This window comes from Phodopus roborovskii, unplaced genomic scaffold (assembly GCF_943737965.1).
Source record: "Phodopus roborovskii unplaced genomic scaffold, PHOROB, whole genome shotgun sequence".
Lineage (NCBI taxonomy): Eukaryota > Metazoa > Chordata > Mammalia > Rodentia > Cricetidae > Phodopus > Phodopus roborovskii.
This window is the reverse complement of record NW_026126433.1, coordinates 12,894,535-12,916,216: the sequence shown is the minus strand read 5'-3', so window position 1 is coordinate 12,916,216 and position 21,682 is coordinate 12,894,535.

The window sequence follows — 21,682 nt, the reverse complement described above, 5'->3', positions numbered from 1 at the left end:
AATCTCATTCCTGCAGCATCCTCTCCTGTCATCCCCTGTTCTTCCCACCAACCCCAATCCCATCCCCTTTCTGCTCCCCAAGGAGGGTGAGGCCTTCCATGGGGACTTTTCAAAGTCTCTCATATCATTTGGAGCAGGGCCCAGGATGTCCCCCATGTGTCTAGGCTGAGGGAGTATACCACTATGTGGAATGGGCTCCCAGAGTCCATTCGAATTCTAAGGATAAATACTGATCCACTACCAGAGGCCCCATAGACTGCCAAGTCCTCCCAACTAATACCACATTCAGGGAATCTGGGTCGGTCCTATGCTGGTTTCCTAGTTATCAGATTGCAGTCCATGAGATTCCCCTTGTTCAGATTAGTTGGGCTGGAGAGATGGCTCAGCAGTTAAAGGCTAGGCTCACAAACCAAAATACAAGTGTTCTTAAAATGCATGCATTGGATGATGATGATTTTTTTTTTTTTTTTTTTTTTTTTTTGTGAATTAGGAATTTCCACAAGCCAGCCATTACTGCCCTCCCGGCAGTTGAGTAAGATATCTAGTTGTCAGAAAAGATCACATCATCCAAGACAGGTGCTCCTTGCTTCCAGTGATAGAAATAGGACACTTGTACTCAACGTATAAAAAAAGAAACTGTAGTAAAGTCCTTAGTTTATGCTTACTTCCTGTCAAGGTTATTTTTCTAACTTATGTGTTCATCTTCATGATGCTTTTACACAATTATAAATTGTCTTTACACCCAGAACCTCAATATGATCTCTTGAGGCCAATTCACGTCATAACATGCCATTTCCAAAAAATCCCTGCCCTGGTATCATATGTGTTTTGTCACCCTGAACATTCTTAGTTGCTTTACTGTATACCTGCTGCAATGCAACCTGTCAATTTGGCAGGCAAAGGGGCCAGGAAACCCCATGCTGCCTTCTTGTCCACTCTTCAAGTAATTTTAACTGAGCACATTATGTATAAGTAAGGGAGAGAGGACTGGAGAGGCATTGATATTTAGTTCTCATATAGAAGCAAAATCATTATGGAAGCCTAGTGTTTTCCACCAAAAAAACAAAAACCAAACAAACAAAAAAAGAAAAAAAGAAAAGAAAAAAAAAGAAAAAATCCTCATAAAATGTGGTTAACAGCTATAAAGTCTAATGTCAATAAGAAATGTATAAGTTACAAGCTGATACTTGGCATTCTCAAGACATTCTGGTCTTATCAATACACCTTTGTACAAGGGGGATATCTTATCCTAAATACTACTTTAATTTATTTGATCAGAAGATGAAGTAATTTCACTTACTCTATTTAAATGTTCCTCTCCCCTAACAGGATGTCTTGAATAAATACAACACTTAAACTTAGAGTTGTCACCTAAATTCCCAATACCAGCTCCCAATATATAGTAGACTATCCTACTTTTTTTAAAGTGCATATTTTAATATAATGCCTAAGTCCCATGATTACTTCTTGTTCAAATAACAAAAGTGGCAAAGGTCCACTGTTGTATGAAATCACACACACACGCACACGCACACGCACACACACACACACACACACACACACACACACACACACACACACACACACATTGGAGAAAGCTATATGTTTAAGAGGCAATCTTTGCTAAGAGATGTTTTGGACTGAAACAAAAATTAAATTTTAAGTATAAAAATGTTGCTTAAATATTGTAATGTGTAAAAAAATGCTCGGGACATATGTTTATGTAGACTGTATCTGTGATATGTGGTAAGATCCAGCAGATTCTGAATGACAGCTCTGAAACTCAAACACAGTGGATTCCCTAGTATGCAGCACACTTGCAATCTCAACACCTACAAAGCAAAAGCAGGACTGCAAGTTTGAAGTCAGCATCAGCTGTAAAGAAAAAAAAAAATCTGTCTTAACCGCCACACTGAAGGAAAGTGTACACTTGGTTCTCTTCTCTATCTCTATATTTCCTGGTTATCTAGCGGTGACAACTTGTTCCCACAATCATTCCCACCTGGATGAGCTCCTTTATCACAGATCTAAAGGCAATGAAATTAATCAGCCATGGCCTGAGACCTCAACATCTCCAAACTGAAATAAAACCAATGTAAATTTATTATTACATGTATTCTGTAAGAGGACAGAATATTGACCAACCCAATAGAAAATGTATTTGGTACCATTAGATTTATATATGAACCTACTTTTATAAAATGTTATAAACTTGTGTTTCCATTTCCTGGAAATGTCAGCTGAAGGATCCTAAACTTAATGATGAGCAACATTAATATATGAACAACAGATGTGGATTTGAGCCCACTTTATTATTTAATTCCTATATTACCTAAAAGAGACTTCTGTGGAAGGGAAAAAATAAAGGATCATTCTCATACAGTAGATGTGCCTATTAAATCTAGCCATATAAACTACTGTTTATATTAATCTCTATCTTTAATAAAAGTTCAGCTAGTACTAGCTATGTTTATTGTCATTCATAATCATAATCATTATCATTGGAGGTAAATGTCTGCTTAATCCTAGCAAAACAACAAAATGATTTAAGGATGAAAAATAGGGATTATCCACTTCTAAAATACAATCAGAAAGTTCATTGTATTTTATACAGTTTTATGAGATGTTTAAATCATGAGCTGGCATGGTTGGTTACACCTCAATTCTCAGCTCTTGAGTTATGAATTTGATGCCAACCTGGACTACATTAAATACAGGAAGGAGAGAGAGGAGAGGGGGATACATAGAAAGAGAGAGAAGAGAGAGAGAGAAAGAGCCAAAAAGGGCTTAGAAGTACATAAATATATTTTAAATGTTATTTTTTTCTTAGGTCTTCTTATTTCTATATTAAAACTGAAAAGATCATCAAAACTACCATTAGAGAATATTTTTGTGTAAAACAAGATGGATGATTCTTTTTGTTTTATGTTAGCTTTTATGAAACTGAGGGCTGACCCCAGGGTTTTGTTCATGCTGGATGAAAAAGAACCATTAAACCATACAGTTCTTCCTTAATATTTAGTTCTGAGACAAAGTCTCACTAGATTTCTTAGCCTGGCCTTGAACTCATTTTGTAGCTCATATAACTCCTGAACTGTGATTCTCTTGCCTCAGCTTTCAGGGCAATTGGGATCACAGGTGTGTACCACCAGACCTGCCAATGTAACTGATTTCTTAACTCAAATGTTTGTCTATTCTGCAGAAAGATGTTCAGACAGTATTTTTAAGCCAACATTTCAGTTCCTGAAATACATAACCACATATTTCTTGTGCACACTCTAACTTTGATTCCTTCGGAATTCTTCATTTTGAAGATATGTACAAATTCTCCTAGCTTGAGAACAAGAAAGAAAACACTTTCTGACATCAAATGCTGAAGATCAATAGTTATTTCACAAAGTTTATTGCATAATTAAAATAGGTAGCAGGAGTAATTTTCTCTTCAAACCCTAAGGCAAAGCCTAGAATTATTGACTGAGTCAGTGTTATGTGGTAGAACATTTTTTATTATGTTTATGGATAATATAAAAAAAAGTATGTCCTTTACATGTAATTTGTTAAGTTAGAAACACTGGGGAGGAAATACCCTTCATATCAGAAAAGCTTTCATTGTTTAAAAACCTCTTTAAGGCATATTTAGTAGAGACAAACCTATACTATTTAATAATTGTGTGTGGTCACCTAAATTTCAAAGTGAAGTTTAATGGTGAAAGTGTTCTTGAATTTAGTAGGATCCATTCATTTCAAACTACTTCTGCAGGGCTCTATCACCTCCAATGGAAATGCCAGAGATGTACACATGATGGAGATATTATAAGGTGATGAATGGACATGGGACAAGTGGTATCAGAATGAGTTCTAATAGAAAGTCCTGTGCACACTGACTGATACAAGGATCCCCGAAAAAGTAGGCACATCACCTATAAAATGGATATTCAAAAACCTTAATCTTTCTAGTAGTAAGATTCAATAGTTACTAATATTTTACATGCAAATAAATGTTAAATATTTCTAATATTTTTCTAGAGCACTAGAAAAGACATCATACAGTACAAACAGCAGAACTCATACAAAATGGGGAAGGTCTCCCTCTTTCTTCCATTTTATGGGAGCCCATCTTTGTGGGTCTATAGTCAGATCCAGCCAACTTACCCCTGGTTTGTACCTAAGAGGGGGAGTGTGGTTGATAAAGCACAAATGAAGACACTAAGAGAAAGACTGAGAAACAAGATAGAGTCAGGAGGGAAATCCAGTGAGTACTGAACACCCTGAGTTTTTTCTTCACCATTCTTAAATACCTTAACAAAAAAGGGGAACATGGTATCATGTATACAAAACAAACAGACTTTCTTCCTCAGTTTTCCAAAGATTCACTAAGCACACCTTAGATTCAATTTCTCATTATCTGGCTTTGAGGATCAAGAGTAACCACACCTTATACCAAATCTGTTGTTATTTAGATAAGGCACCCAAGGTCAAGATCAATATCCTATTGTAGCCACACCTTAAACATTTAGGTCTTATGACTTACTAGGGCCAGTTCTTGAACTATCTGACCTTGAGTCAAGAAGAATTGGAGCCATGTTTACGGGTCCTCATACATTTATTCCCAACAAAGATGAACAGAATCTCATCTATCTTCATACTATGGACTGATTCTCAGTCATGTCTGAAAGGAACAGAAATTATGTGGTCTTCATCTAAATGGACAGCATTGTCTACCTGCCAGCCATTGTGAAGGTATGAAAGCATATAGCCCAACTTGATCAAGCCTTCATTGCTGATCTCTGCAAATAACTCTATAGGACTACATATCCCAATAACCTGATCCATCATAAGTATCTCCTGTGTTCCATGATTATGACATGGATTCAGCTGCTCATTACTATGAGATACTGAAGACAAATTTGAAAATTAAAATAACAATGGTAAGGTTGACTGTGATGACATTGGAAAACAGCTAAATTATGTCCTAAGTACTGTGCATATCACCTCATTTTAATAATCACCCAATAAGGAATATGTGGTTAATATACACAAAATAAATAATTAAATAAATAAATTTTCCAGAAAACTAATGATTTGTCAGAGGTCAGGACCAGTTTCTTTGTGGCTGTATAATCATGTACAATTGATCCTAATAAATGATTTAATAGTGTTTTGATGCCTCAGTTATCTGGAATGTATTATATTCAGACAAAGCTCTCATATTTGTCTCCTCCAAAGAATCATATCTACCCTACACAACTCTTGTAGATCTTCTACTAGCTGGAGAACCAGTGGCAACACCAACAACTCAGCCTCTTGCTTTGTGCATTTTGAAGACCCCAAAGATTTGATTCTCTAACAGTTTGTCTAAGGGCCATTTGTTCCTCTTGGGGTCATTCATTTATCTTGTTTTTCCCACTTAGAGTGACAGCTCATCTCAGTTACCCCAGTCAGTACCACTGTAGACTAGAACTACAGTGAATGGGGAGGAATAGATTATCCAACTTTGAATTACAAATGACTATTTCAACTTCTCTGGAATAAAAACACACTATGCCATGTACTCATCTTAAAAAAAAAAAAAAAAAAAAAAAAAAAAAAAAAAACCTTAAAAAAAAAAAGAAGGTTCTTTCAATTTTAAGACAGTGTTTATTTCTCAATGCCACTTTAGTTAAGATTACTTTTTTTATTGATCATGATAAGTGCTGCTACTTTATGCTGAACTAATTTTCATGTTTGAATAAATGTGAATCATAGGACTAACACTAGGAATTTTATGTTTGCTTTTCTCTAAGCATGTTGGATGTATTCTTGTTAAAAACAGAGTGCTGGAGATGGTTCTATGCAAGAGAAATACTACAGTAAACATGCCAGATATGGTCTTTCATCACAGTATAAAAGTTTAATGCAGAAAATATACAATGAACAAAATTACATGAAAAGAAAATGACTCATGCTGAAACATTAAGAGAAATAATATCACACAGTGGTACAGAACCTGACAGCTTTAGCTTGGACACCTTGTCATTGTATCCCTGAGACACCACCTGGAAAATGAATGGCAGTTTAAAAAAAAAAAAAAAAAAAAAAAAGCAGTTTTTGAAGGTACAACCAGTACACACAGGTCTCAGCATGGAATTGGCCAGTTTTCTGTTTTGTTTGAAGACAAGAGAAGGCTAAGACAGTTTTGAGACTCAAATAAGCTTTGTACATTTAATTTCTGTCCTAAAGGGAATACAAACTAGTTCTTTCAACTTTAATGAGATTATACGTTTATACCAGTGCATATTTCATATAAAGAACACTTTTTTCCTAAAATATCCTATATTCTACATCTCAGTATTACTATAGATTGTCACTAAATTACATTAGAGTATTTGGATAAATGTAATTTATTAGTGACTGAATTTTACATAAAATTTTTTTTGTTTTATATTATGTAAAATAAGATTTTCTAATCTGTAAAAAAAAAAATGTTTTCCCAAAGGAACTTGTACAGGTAAAATACAAGATGCAATAGAATAAAAATATTGGGTATTTTAAACTGTACTGTTCTTATTAAATTTTCTTCTTTTATAACAAATTTCTATTTTTCATATGGAAAATAAAATGCTTTGAGGCAGCAGCATTGCCTCACTACATCTGAAGGTCGGGGGCCACTGACCTGCAAAACAATGCCAATCTTGTCTTCTGTGTTGCTGTTCTCTACCAGCCCTGCCCTACATATTTGCAGTCAACTTAAAACCCAACCAGAATTCCAGGACAATACATGACTCAAGTTGTAGTATGCTTTTTAACATTTAACTGATGGCTTTTTATATTCTAACTATGTGAAGACTTAAGTCATTCAGATTTTTAGATCTCAAATCCTTTTCCTTTTTCTTCTTCATTGCCTAAAATTAAAGCTGGATTTTTACTTAGATTAGGTAAATAGTCATATACTGAGTCACATCCCCAAACCAAGTCTATATTTGTCATTTATCAATTTGACTTGTTTTACTTTCTTGTTATCTTCATGTTTACAATATATTTGGAAATTATCTGTAATTTTTTTTCTGATAAATATATGTGAAGAACAGTCACTGTGTTTGGGATCTAGGTCAAGGTTGTGATATGAATTACATTGTACTTTTCCTGTTTCTCTAGCATTATTTTAATCATACTCAGGGTTGTCTAACAAATGCTTCTCTTTTACACAGACCCTTATCCTACTATTTATTGTCTGACCAAAAAAAAAATCTGTGGAACTCTGGAATCATTAGTACATTTTACAGCATCTCAATGCAAGGCATATTAAAACCAATTTTATGTTTCTGCTTAGGGGATTGAATGGAAACTTTTGAGTTACACAAGAGGTGTTTAGAATGTTCCAACATGTATTACATATACAGACTTAACTCCTCTTGTGGTAACAGCATGTGTCAAATGTCAGGCAAGTAAGTACTCCCCTACTGGTCTGCTTCCCCAGTACACATATATACTTTCTTACTTGTAGCTTGTGTCAAAACAACTTGCTGTTGTTTTAGATCTTCTGTTTTCGCAATAAGTGGAAGAGAGAATGAAACATCCAGAGATATATTTTTATATCTTCCTCCTCAAGGGGCTTTCAGTCTGAATGCCTATTGCATTAGGTTCACTGTTGATTACATTTTTCTCTTGGAATGTTTCAGCAGATAAGATTTTATGCATGTTCTTTAAATTACACTCATTTGTGAATGGTTGTAATAGAGCCTGAACTACACTGATCAGAGCTTTAGAGGGGAGGGGTAGCCTGCTTTTCAATATAAATTACTAAAGCATTTGTGAAAGCAACTTCTAAAGCATTTAACCGTGGAAAAGATTAAACATATCTCTCAGCAGAACAACCAAATAGCCCTGTCAAATAAAACTGTTTACACATCCTTTTTCTGAAGAAAGAATAGAAGTGCAGGGATTCAAGTGAAGCCCAGTGCCCAGTTATGTTTTCATCCCAATGACATTTTCCTTGCAAACGTGTCAGTTGCCCATTTTCCATTCACTTGTAAACCAGGTGTAATACTTTCTAATAATAAGCCAACAACATGCTTAGTTAATAATCCTTCCAAAATTAACTGTGATTAAAAAAAAAAAGAAGGTTGGCTCACAGTCCTACTCAATTATTTAAATGTGTTTAAACTCTTTCCAAAAGGCAGAGAATAGAACAGAATGTAATAATTATATGGTGTTTATACACATATAATCATCAGATTAATACTGCATCCTTTGTTCTACTCCTGAAAGAGAGGGAAGCAGATTCAAAGACAGAGAAACCCTTTTAAGCACATGAAAGAAAATTAATTGCATTATTATTGATAATAATGGTTAAGTGATCACAGCCTAGTATAGGTATATAGCACCTTTTCTTTGAAATTTTGCAGTGATTTTTACTGAAAGAATGCATTTTCTTTTAAAACATTCTTAGTGCCATAAACTATCATTTGAGTCAAAGTGGATACTGTGTCTTTCGCACAAGCTAAAAGTCCAGGAACATTATATTCTAAAGCATTTAAAAAAAAAAAAAATGGCTTTTCCCTCAACACTGGGTTTTAACTAAGTACCATATTATTAACAAATTTTACCTTGTGTTCCATTTAACATATTGCTTGTCAATCTATTTCAAATAAGGTCCAGATTCTATTTTCACTTAAAATGACCAGGGAATCTGAAGACAGCTCAATTTGGTTGATTTTGTTATGTCTTGTATTACACTTCAAATGGCATCCCACAATCTCATTTCCCTTCCCCAGGATTCTATACCTTGTTGCTCAGAACATCCTGAAGCCATTTTCACACATTCTTGCCTAGGGACGGCTTATTTAACTCAAATACATGTGGGATTTTAGTGATTCGCATTTTTAGTTGTTTCATTGTCTCCAAAGATGTTCAGTTCTGTTCTCAGGTAGGACTAGGAAGCAATAGAAAGTTTCAACTCCAAAGAGCTCTGATTTACCAATAAGTAAAACCTCTCATCTTCTAAGTATATCTGCTTTTCAATGTTTAAATCTACCTGTTATCTATCCACTAAGATAGATATCATCTGCCTATCTGCCTATCTTAATCCTCCAGAGCAGCAGGAACTTTTGTCATATGGCACCTGTCTTAATTTAAACTGTTGTTAAAAGTTTGCAAGCCAGCAAGGAACAGGAACCAACTGGACATCCTTCTTTGGGGCTTTAGAAACCTTCTAGGCACTCACAGGCATGGTTTCAATGATGAAGGCAGAGACACCTTCCCACCACACACAGTAAATGTACACACCAAACCAGTTCCGCAGGTCAGAGAATGCAGTCCTGCTACCCTCAGGCTGCACCTCCCAGCCACAGACTCCTAGGCACCTTTCTGCCTAGACTTCTTTGTTTTTCTTTTTCTAACTAGAAAGAAACAGCATTGTTTCTTAAAGCATGCCAGGAGAAGCACTCCATGGTTTTCAGATCACTTCTGGTTGAAAGGGAACTTCAACTGAATGTCTTAAAAGTAGCTGTGCAAACCATGTAGACAAGCAGAAACTCAAGACTGGGAGGTCGAGTCCCTTCATTGCCTGAGTCCAATACATTGTTTTCCAAGTCATATATACAAACCTAAGATATGTCACTATTGAAAGCACTTCAAAGTTTGGCTTTCATTATGGATTTGGAAAGTAAGTGCCTCTAGAAAATAATGCTCCAATTCTTCAATAAAACCACAGGCTCTGGATGGTTACAGTAGAGACCACGGTGAAAACAAGGACATTTTTCTTAATTTCATAGATTTCTGTTTGCTACTCCACTCAGCACATATACTGGACTCCATGTCTTCAGGTCTCCTCTGGCTGACACTTTTAGTGTTCCATAGCAGTTTTCCCTTTCCCCTGTCAGCCAGTTCTCTTATGGGGTGCTTGGAAAGACTCTGCTGTCTGCTATATAGAGCTGTCTTCCACAGGGCTCAGCCAATGCCTCCTAAGAACAGTGTCTTTGTTTTACTTCATCTTTTCTTCCCATATTAGCCCTATCCTTTTGTAGACTATAAATAATTGTTTCTTAGAACTACAGAACAAGGAGCAACACAGGCATAAAGGAGAGCTTTTATTCCTAGTTTCTGAAAGATGCACCCTTTTGTGGGGCAACTGGTAAACTCAGTATGTGTAGACGCAGTATATGTACACTCAGTATGTGCTGAGACAGTATGTGTAGCCTCACCATATGTAGACACAGTATGTGCAGACTCAGTATGTGTATTCTCAGTATGTGTAGACCCAGTATGTGTACCCTCAGTAATGTGTACACCCAGTATGTGTAGATTCAGTATTTGTAAACTCAGTATGATGTGTACACTCAGTATGTGCAGACTCAGTATGTGTATTCTCAGTATGTGTATTCTCAGTATGGGTAGGCTCAGTATGTGTAGCCTCAGTATTGAAAACTCAGTATGTGTATATTCAGTATGTGTAGAAGAGCACAGAGGAAACTCTCCACTAAGATCTCCTCTGACCTTGTGAGAGATCAGAACTCGGCAATATGTTTTAGTCTGTAATCTCCAGGGTGAGTTAATATGTCACACCCCTTACACGGAGACATGGAAATGCCTAACTAAGGATAAAGTCTGAGAAACTGCTTAGAAAAGAAGTTCAAAGGGGCTAAGATCTGAGGTACAAGTGGTTAAGCAAGGTCCATAAATTGAGTGATCACACATTCTTTATCTTCATAGGTTTTCTTGATCCATCTTGTTCGTTAATAAGATAGACAGAGAAGCAGAAATTTTAGCTCATTCATGGAAGAAAACAGGTATGGAGAATCCTGAACTACAGCACCGTTTAAGCAATTGAGAAGAGAGTTGCAGTTCATCCAGTCACCTGAACAATGGCTACCACTCATGCTCCAAACCAACAGGCAAATCTACACAATATGCACAATATGCAAGAAAAAGATTCTTCCGTTAATCAGCAAAGAAAGAACATGACTATTCTTTATGACCCACTATTTATATGTTATTCATAGTATGCATTCTGTCTTAACCAACATAGTTCACACTTGAATCCTAGGAATATTAAGAACTTCTATCATAAACTTCATACCTTAAATTCTCTGACTGGGTCACTCTGATATGGAGACTCAAAGAAACTACTTTTTTGTGTTTGGAAAGATAATTAAAATCCTTCATATTAAACAGAAGATAGAATTGGATTAACTTAACTATAAAAGCCCAGTTACCCATGCTGTTGAAATATTCAAGTTCAGTATCCCATGCTATTGAATTATGAAAGATCAATAGCACCTGGGCTTCAGCAACAAGAACATGTACAACTAGGTGCTTGGCTATGCTCTCTCTCTCTCTCTCTGTGTGTGTGTGTGTGTGTGTGTGTATGTATGTATGTATGTATGTGTGATTTATGGATATAATATACATGACCTATATATGTGCTATCATAAATATATATACTATTTCATGTATATATAAAATACTATGCTATATGTATAGCATACATATATAAATAAATATGTGTATATATTTATATATGAAATAGCAGAAAAAATGAAGAATCTAATATATGTCTAGCCCTTGACCTCAAGCTATTTTGTGCTGCTTCCATATAATGAAATAGGCTGGGAATTTCTAACTAGGACTACTTTACTACTCACAGTTCTGAAGAATAGGAAGTCCATGATAAACTGTCAACATCTGGCCTAGAAGCTCTTGCTTGTCTTCATATGGCAGAAGGTAGAAGAGTTGAACAGAACATCAGCTGTTCACAACAGCTGTTCTTACAGCTGCATTAACCTACTTAGGATAACTGAATGCTCATGGCACAAACACCTTCCAACAGGGACTGCCTTCTGTCACAGATACATTCCAACCAATGCATTTTGGCTATATTTTTATGCCATAGCACTCTCCATTTCTGCCTAGAGATGATCCATATCATCCAATATATTCTACATAAAAGTCTTCAGAAAATCATTCCTTTAAGGCACGTGTAAGAACTCCAGTAATAATAGTATAAGATCCTCAAAGACAAACACTTGTCACTCAGGTATGTATTTCATATGTGAAGAACAATATCTGAACATAATATTTCAAATAGAAAATGCCCATTTTCAAATAACTGGAGAGTTTTAATTTTTCTTTCTTTTCTTTCTTTTGAAACCGTGTTTCACACTGTAACTTAGTTTATTCTTGGACTCACTATATAGTGCAGGCTAGTATAAACTATGGCACACCTCCAACTTCAGCCCCCCAAGAGCTATGATTACAGATGTGAGTCACTGACCAGCTCAGAATTTGTTTAAATACATGCTGTTAGGTAAAAGACAAAAATTAATCATTAAAATACTTTTATTCTATATATTTTGATAATTTGAAGTTTAGTTTCAGATATAGGACTGGGTAAGGGCATTGACAATACAAAAATGTTAATATGTTATGTAAATGAAGACTAGGTTATATTTGATTCCATAGGTAGTAACGAAACTTAAACAAAAATAGCTTATCTTTATACACATTAAAAAAAAGATGGGAGATGTCATTATGTATATATGTTTCTCACACTGGTTAATGAATAAAGCACTGTTGGCCAATAGAAAAGGAAGATAGGAGGGACTAGAAGACAAGGAGGAAAAAGGAAGTAGTAAGGAGGAGTCAAGATGGCGAGTCTGGAGAGAACAAAACCGCCATTCCTCCACTCTTGGTAAGACCACGTGGAAATACATAGAAATGGGTTAATAATTAAGACAGAGCTAGCCAATAAGAAACAAGTAACTGGCCAACAGCATTATTTCAAATACAGAATCTCCGTGTTTTAATTGGGGCTGGTGCGACAGCGGGACAAGACCAGTGGCGGGTGGAAAACCTTACTCCTTACAAAATAGGGTAAAACAAAAGAAGATCCTTTGCTTCCCAATAACTCTTAACAGTGTCCGTTTATTTTAATATGAATCAAACTGAAATGGCAGCATGTCAGCATTCTGAGAAGGTAGGTCTGGGTTCTCTGTAGAACTGCAGAGGTGACAATGGAACTGAGATAGCATCAGGGCAAGACAGGGTGTGTTAGTGAAAAGTCTCTGAGGCTCACTGGAAGGAAAATTGACCCCTGTTAAACAGATCATGGGACACCCCAAGTTCAATGGGCTTACAGGGTTAAGAACATTGCTCCCTAGCATGAGCCACATCATTAAGCTGAATCAGGGCATTTCTCCTTTTAGGTCTAATCTGTACATGTTTTCCTGATGTATTCTTATTATAAATTTCTGAAAGTGGCATATTTTGTGTGTATATGACAGGATGTGTGTGTGTGTGTGTGTGTGTGTGTGTGTGTGTGTGTGTGTATAACGGGAAAATGGGAAAGCATACTCTGTCAGAAACAAAACATAAAAGTAAGAGAAAAAGGAAACAGCAGCAAACAACCTATACTCATGTTGTAGGACTCGACATACTGATTACTATACCCCATACAAAGAGATGGAAAGGCTATGAAAGAGATTTGTTTTGTCCTACATTTGTGTTCAACCTGTGAACTGTATCAGCATATACTACAAATGGCTATCAGATGCTAGCAGCAATATACATTTTATAGAGAATGCTTTCAAACTCCATGTGCCTCTCTCATACTTTCCCAAGGAATTGTAGTACTTAGTGTTAAGATATGTGTGTGTGTGTGCGTGTGCGTGTATGTGTGTGTGTGTGTGTGTGTGCGTGTATGTGTGCGTGTATGTGTGTGTGTGTGTGTGTGTGCGTGTATGTGTGCGTGTATGTGTGTGTGTGTGTGTGTGTGTGTGTGTATACATATATTTATATAGTGGTATATATTAGACACCTTGGTTAATAATATTAATACAAATAAATTATTCTCAAAAATATTCTAAGTGAGACTTTTTGGCAAATGAGCCTTTTAATCTTAATTTTTCCTCTTCAATTAGATTTATCATGTTTATATTAATTACAATTGCTTATTTTCTATTAATAGCATTTTATACCATATTTTAAAAGGTATTTTAGAAAAGATACAAAGATTTAAAAGATTCTATATTTCTTGACCAAATATAGTGAAGACCAATGAAACCAAAGAAAAATCAGTAATTTATATGTAAGTAGAATGATGCATTTTAACTATCAAGCAGGTATAAATCATTTGGGATTTTTTTTGTTGTTATTGCTCACAACTGTGTTATACTTCACAGATGTACATTCATTTTATTTTATTTCTGAGACATGGTTTCTCTGTGTAACAACCCTGGCTATCCTGGATCTCATTCAGTAGATCAGTCTGGCCTCAAATTTATAGAGATCTACATACTTCTGCCTCCTGAGTGCTGGGACTAAACACATGCACCACCACCCTGGCTATTTTGATTAGTTATTTTGAACGAAAATGTAATATTTTCCAATTTTTAGTGACATGTTACTTTCTATAATTTCACAAGAAAAACCCAAACAAAAGGAATTATCACATATATTTTAAAAATTACATCCTTACCTTATTTTATAAGGCTACTATATAATTTTCAAAGTAGAGTAATAGAAACAGTGTAAAAAATACTAAGAGAAATTTTTATTGATTTATTTCCTGAGAAAAAAAGCTTCACAAAAAGATAACTAAATATACAAAAATAAGGAAATGTGTTTGTTTCCAAGAAATGAAGCATGGCTGCCTAGTCTAGCCAAAATCAATAAAGCCAACCCTTCAAAGGGCAAAGGTATCTGATGAAGTAAGACATGTAAAATAAACCACTCCTCCGGTTGATAAGCTGGCACTCTGAGACAAGTTTTCTTCATGTAAAAACTGGAGTTACATTGATTACTAGGACACTAAATTGTAAACTTAAGTGATGACAGTGCTTGATTATAAACAAAACATCCACGTGTACACACAAAAATAAATATTCTGCCCTTGCCTGGGAAAGCCCACCTAAAAATCCTCTAGGATCCCAGTGCACCAAGCCTCTAACTTCACGGGGATTACAAGGCTTTATCTGCTTTTCACTATACTTGTGCTTCTCTGTTAAGGAGTGAGCACAGCAGCGACAACATCCAACTTCTCCAATAGTGACAATTCTCACCTCTCAACCCCATCCTCTGAAAAGCCTCAAAACACAAAGGCGACACATGCACAGAAACATGCGCATGCAGGCACAAGCACAGAGTTAACAACACTGCTGAAGGTTCTGATTGAGAACATTTCAAAGGCTGTTGGCACTTACCTTGCAAAGATGTGATAGGTAAACCAGATTCATTCTCTCCCATCTTACTCTTTCTTTGTGAAGGAGGCCCAGCAGTTTCGGGTTGTGTCAGCTACCCTGCAAGCCTTGTGACCTTCTGACTTGCTACAGTAATATTGTAACTGTACACTACCTGCTTTCTTCTGTGAATAATTACCATTCTGCTTCCTGAGTTACCTGGCCTTGCAGGACCTGTTTTACTATGAAGTGAGCTCACATGCTTTCTTGCAAACTCCTATTAATAAACTGCTTCACAACACAGGGCTTTGTTTCAGTTTTGATATTGACTTTTTTTCCCCTTGGGTGTTGGCGGTATTACTGCCATGGCATGGTTTAGAGGCTATTTTTCCTCTTCTGTCTTTTTTGTTGGATTTTTTTTTTTAGTGTTCTTACTCTGTTTCTCTTAGAGTCATATAATAAAAATGTAAGTACAGTATCTATTTTCTAAATAGAGGAAATTAACAGCATCAGAATCTGTGTTGTACACTTGGGTTAGTATATAAAATGGAGTATCATCTATATCAGAAAATTAGTATGGAGATCGAAAATAATGTATGACTCCATAAACACCTAATGGTGGATAATGAACATAAAATAAGGAAAACTTCCTCCTTCATCTTTCTTCTCCTCTTCCTCCTGTTTTTCGTTTGTTTGTTTTGCCTCGTATAGAAAAAGACACTAGCTATATTTATTCATTATTTTTCGATCACTTATCATCTGTTCATTTGTTGAATAAATGATCATACCATGTAGTCCATCTAGCCAGGAACTTGTACACTTCCTGCATGCTCTCCCAAGTTCTGGGATTTCAAAAATGCAGCACTACACAGGATCAAATAATGAGATTTACATAAATTCTTTCAGACTGAGTAAGTGTAGTGACATGCACCTTCAATCCCAGCACTCAGGAGGCAGAGGCAGATAGATCTCTCTGAGTTTGAGCTCAGCCTAGACTATGAGCAAGTTCCAGGACAGAAAAAGGTACATTGTAAAGTATAGAAAGAGAAGTTCATCCACTCTTAAAGGCCCTATCCCCATTTGTAGAGATTACTGATATTCACATATTTTTATAATAGAAAATAAGCTAACTGATAGTAACTGCTACACTAAAGGAAACTTCTAAAGGTAGTAACAATAGCTTGTTACACTAAACCCTGAATGGTATGGTGAACTCATCAAATACAATCAAAACTAAGCTATCAGAAATAACATTGTGTGAATCAGAAAAAATTGTTTATTATTTCCTATCTGGATGTTGTTTTCTTTTTATGTTATATCCCCTTTCCTCCCTGTCTTTATTTTTCTTCTTCTGTCATTCCTTCTTTGTAATTTAGTCACAGTGCCGTAACATGCTTTCCTAGAAAATGATTCCAGGGGAGTGCCTTTGTTCATGTCATAATGGACCATTGCTTTCTGCTGAGAATGTTTCTCTGAAAGCTCCTGCTTCAATTTCCTGCTGACTCCATGCCAGATAGCCTTGTTAAAGTAAAGAGGATGAAGGATTAAAATCTGCACACTTCCCCCAAGCAGTTGTTACTTAAAATATACTTCCTTCTAAAGTGAAATGGCTGCTGTCTTTCCTACAGAGACCAGATTTACCAATTGAGAAAAGGAGAGAGAAAAGAAATAAAGAGAGCAATATACACTAAACTTCTTGAGATAGGATTTTCAGGATGGTAGACTCAATGGGGAGGTACCTGCAAAAGAAAACATCCTAAGAGCATGATGAAAATAAGGCACCCAATTACCTTGGGGAATGAGGTGCCAATGACATCTTAGCAAATGTAAGAATGAATAAATGGACCAGGTGATGGTGGCATAGGCTTTGAATTCCAGCTCTCTGAAGACAGGATCAGGTAGATCTTTGAAGAACAAATAAAGATAGAGGCAATGTTGAATTTAACTGTTCTATCAAACACTTCTTTTCTAAAGCCTTCAATGTTTCTATATCCCAACTTATCATTTAACTTTAAAATGTCATTCTAAATATTAGTCAAGCCTACCTATGTCCCATCCTTCTTCCTCTCAGGATAGACTCCTAGAACATTTCTTACCTGTTGAGTTAGATCTTCCAGGTCTAACCTGTTTAATAAATGTTGATGGGGAAATAACTGAAAACTTTACTACATATTTCCTTTTTATTGAAATCTAATAATCAAGTTAAGAATATGTATATGTGAGATAATGGATTGAGAATTTTTTTAGTATTCCAGCTTATATCTTTTATACTGTTCTCTATATTACCAATTTTCTGGTTTGAGAGAACAGTTTATATCTTTAGGTTTCATAAAAACTCAGAAACTCATTTTGCTCAACATTGGTGATCAAATTAAAATTAACAGAGTCTGAATTTCATAATGTTGCTAAGTAAATTAACTGAGATTGAATTACTTCTATCACCACTGAAATAAAACAGTTAATTTTTTTTGATCAAAGACAAAAGTGTAAAATACATTGAGAACTTGGAAGCAATTTAAGTTACTAAAGTTGTTTTTGGTATTTTTAAAAATAAGTTATTGCTCTCTAAATGAAAGTAATTTTAAGAGATCACAAACCTGCACATGATTTTGAGGGTTTTTTCTTCTTTTTTAATAGAAATACAAAATCTGAAGTACTTTAGATGAGTTATTCACATTCTAGTTATCACTGTATGTAGAATCCTGGGACAGTGGTGAGACTTGGATTTCAATATGGCAGGAGCAGGCATGAGTCAGAGCAAGCAAAAACAAGGTAAATATTTAGATTGTCTTTGAGACAATCTAAGCTTTGGGTTTGATCAAAGAGAGAGAGAGAGAGAGAGAGAGAGAGAGAGAGAGAGAGAGAGAGAGAGAGAGAGAGAGAGAGCTCGGGCAGAGTAGGGTATTTCTAATAAATCCTCGTTAAATATTGTCTAGCTGATCTTTCAAAATATCCCTAGAGAAGGTGTTATCCAGTGAATAATCTGGTTCCTTAAAAATAAAAGCTTCAGTCTGGAGGTAATCTCAGGATGGGTGGTCTGACTATTGAGGCTCTGCTATTTCAGGAATCCAGGATGACTGAAGGTTTAGGAAAAGATTGGAAACTTGGGCACTCTTTGAGAACTCAGAATCTGTCTTTGCAAAAACTGATAACTGATGTGTTTTTCATATTTCTGTACCCTCAGCTTTGAAGGAGGATAGACCAGAGGAACATGACTGACCCAAAATAAAGAAAACAGGCTTTCAGCCCATTTCCAGTTTCTTTGGGAGCTTAGTATTCAAGTAATGAGGCAGTGCATAGCAGCATTTCTAATAACTGTTATAACTAGCCCTGGTTCTTCTATACTATTCCAGATTTATAACTATCTAGTAAATAGCCAGGTGATGCTTATGTGTGTATTCACACACACTCAGGTGCTGACAAAGATGAAACCCAGAGTGTATCACTGAAACATATCCCTAGCCTGGACACTAATAACTGAGGCTCTGTAGAGTCCATCCCAATGGATGAATGGCTAAGGAAAATGTGATCTATCCAAACAGACTCGTGTTTCATTGTATTGGAAACAAGATTAAAATTATGTCATTTTCAGAAAAGTGGAAATGCACCTAATCATCTCCTATGTGAAGTGATAAAAATCAGAATAAAGATGAATATACTATGGTTTTTCTCATAGGCAGGATCAAAGGCAACTCAAAGATGGAGAAGGAAATGGATTATTATGAAATAAGCTACACAAATTTAGTAATGGGGAAATATGGGGAGATGGAAGAAGTCTCCATGAAGGGGTAGAAGGACCCAAAGAGAACAGAAGAAGCCTTTGGGGAGCTACAATTCCATGTATGCACATTCACAACCAGATCAGGCTGCTCTTTTTGATCACCTGTTGAGCATCAGTTTGGTCAATCATATTGATATTTTATTTTCTGGATATTGCTGTCTTGTTTAATTTTATATTTAAAGGCCCATTACTTTAAACAGGATACAGGATAGAATCTGCATTTCTTAATATCATCCATAAGTCTTTACTTTTGCTTATAGTTGGACTTCATGAATGTAATTAAAATCATAATTGGATTTAGTTTTTTTTTTCCTTTTGTTCTTTATGTTGTCTCATTGGAAATTACTTTTAGAATTCAATTGTATTTATACAATTTTCTTCATAGCCAACATCCCTTCTGTTTCCCACGGCCTCTTTAATTTCTTCTATCTTAAACTACTTAGCTTTAAGGTAATATGAACTACCTCCAAGTAATGTATAATTTCATATATAACTAATTTAGAGACTTTCTTTTTTGCTTCTGTTCTGGGTGATACTGATAGCACATGTTTACTGAAACATATGCTGTAATGCGACATAATATGCTGCCATTGTTCTCACTTTAAGGGACACTTATATTTTGAGTACATTTAAATGGAAAGAAGCATTTTCTTATATTTAAAGAAATGTTCACTATTTTTCACTGTTTCTTCCTTTGTGTGGATGCAAGTTTAGTTTTCCTACTGCTTCAAAAGTACCCTTGAGTATTCCTGCTTGTTCCTGCCCACTGAGAAAGAATTGTCTCCGTGTTTGCTGTCTGCAAAAGTGTTTATTTAGCTTTCACTGTTGAAAGATACTTTCCCTGAATAGAATAGTTTCTCTCACTTGCTTTTCTTCCTTCCTTTTCCCTTTGTTCCCCTCTCTTCAGCGCTCCCTATTTATTTTATGTATTGTTCCATTGCTATTTAGTTTATTTTCTGGTAATCTTTAACATTTCTCATATTTAATCTTCTGGAAGTAAATAAAATCCCTTTGCTGTTTCAATTTATTTTGAGTGTCACTTGTTTTAACGAATTTCTTTCTGACTTGATTTGGTATATTTTGATTATGTCTATTATATTAAAATATTATATATTATTATATATGATATATATTAAAATAATTCTGCCCTTGATTTGATTTTTAGATTAAAACATTTTATCTCTCCTTCCCCATTTTTCTTTTCTTGTGGTGGTCTATAACAACATTATTATAGAAGATAGAAATAAATATGGGTACAGAGTAGGTCCTGATAACTCTAATGTGTTTTTAGTCTATTTTGTTTTAATTTGCAGAGCTATCATGCTGTTTTGTTGTTGTTGTTGTTTTGCAGTGTATAATATGATGCAAATATAGAATTTAAACTTCTGATAGATTCCTTTGATTTTTGTCTCATTATATTCATGTTTGTATTGACAACTAACTTATTGTCAAAAGCAAGTTTAAAGTGCATATCTGATATTACCATAACTCTGGGTCTGTTTCTACTATTTTTTTTTGGATTATGAATTTCAACTTTTTATAAAAATTATTCATGCCTGTATTTTTTTTTAACACAGGACATTATTAGTCTACATTTCTACACTGCTGAATGACAATATGTCATCTACAGGTTATTTGTGGATCAACTTGATTATTTTGAGAGTTGTTCTCTAGGACAAACATGGAGATATCATGGAAAAATAAGGATCGGGGAATACAGATAGGCTGAATAGATGTTTATTCAGGGAGAAATGACTTACAACAGAGACAGATGACTGCCAGCATGTTCCAGTCCCAAGGATGCCTCAAGATGCTATCTGTCTTCGACCAGGAAGCATGAGAGATCTCCAAGGCCACTGACCCAAGACTTAGTTCTCCTAGGTCTCCCTGCACCTGTCCCTATCCCACAATGGGCGTGGTCAGTGCAACAGGTATGGGCAGGGTAAATATCTCACTACATGGAGTCATCTGTATTCTAGGCAAGGTTTATTCATGACACTAAGTATATAATATAGGGGGAGCAGTACTCAATGTCCTGGACATTGAATGCTTTTTCTCCTTTTGGGAGAAACACAAATGAATTCCAGTCCTGGATAAACTAGCATAATCTAGTAGCATAGTCTATTTACCTTGCCTTTCTCAACAGCTTCTTGCACAATTTGTTACTATCATTCTTGGAAAATAATGGTTTTCATTAGGAATTTCCCAGAACTGCTCTGCATACTCATGGAACTTCTGGTGTTTCTGCTATCTTTTCTGCAGACAGCAGTGGCCAGCTTAGTCAGCTTATTCTCCATGACTTCACCTGGGCTATAAGTGGATCTCCTTCTGTTTATTGCATTCTAGAAACTGCCTCTAGGTAGAAAGCAGGGAGATTTTATGGCTTATCTAGCTTGATTCTCCTTTGTCAGAGATCACAGTCTGGACTATCTGTTGTTCAATATTGTAACCAGCTTTTGTGTACATTTTATTCCTCTGTCTGTAATTGTGTCAGAAGAAAATCCAAGAGATTTTTGTCTGTCTTTCCTCACCACAGCAGAGTGTTAACAACTGCTCTTGAGAGGATAGCAACATGCATTTACAATATTTAATGAAAGGCACAATATTTTTATACTTTCACTCGAAGAATTTTTAAATCAATGATATTTAAACATATACAAACTGATTAGATTTTGCTTTAAGAGTCATAAACTGGACATGAAAGAACAATCTGTGACATCAGCATTTAAGAAGCTAAAAAATAGAAGGA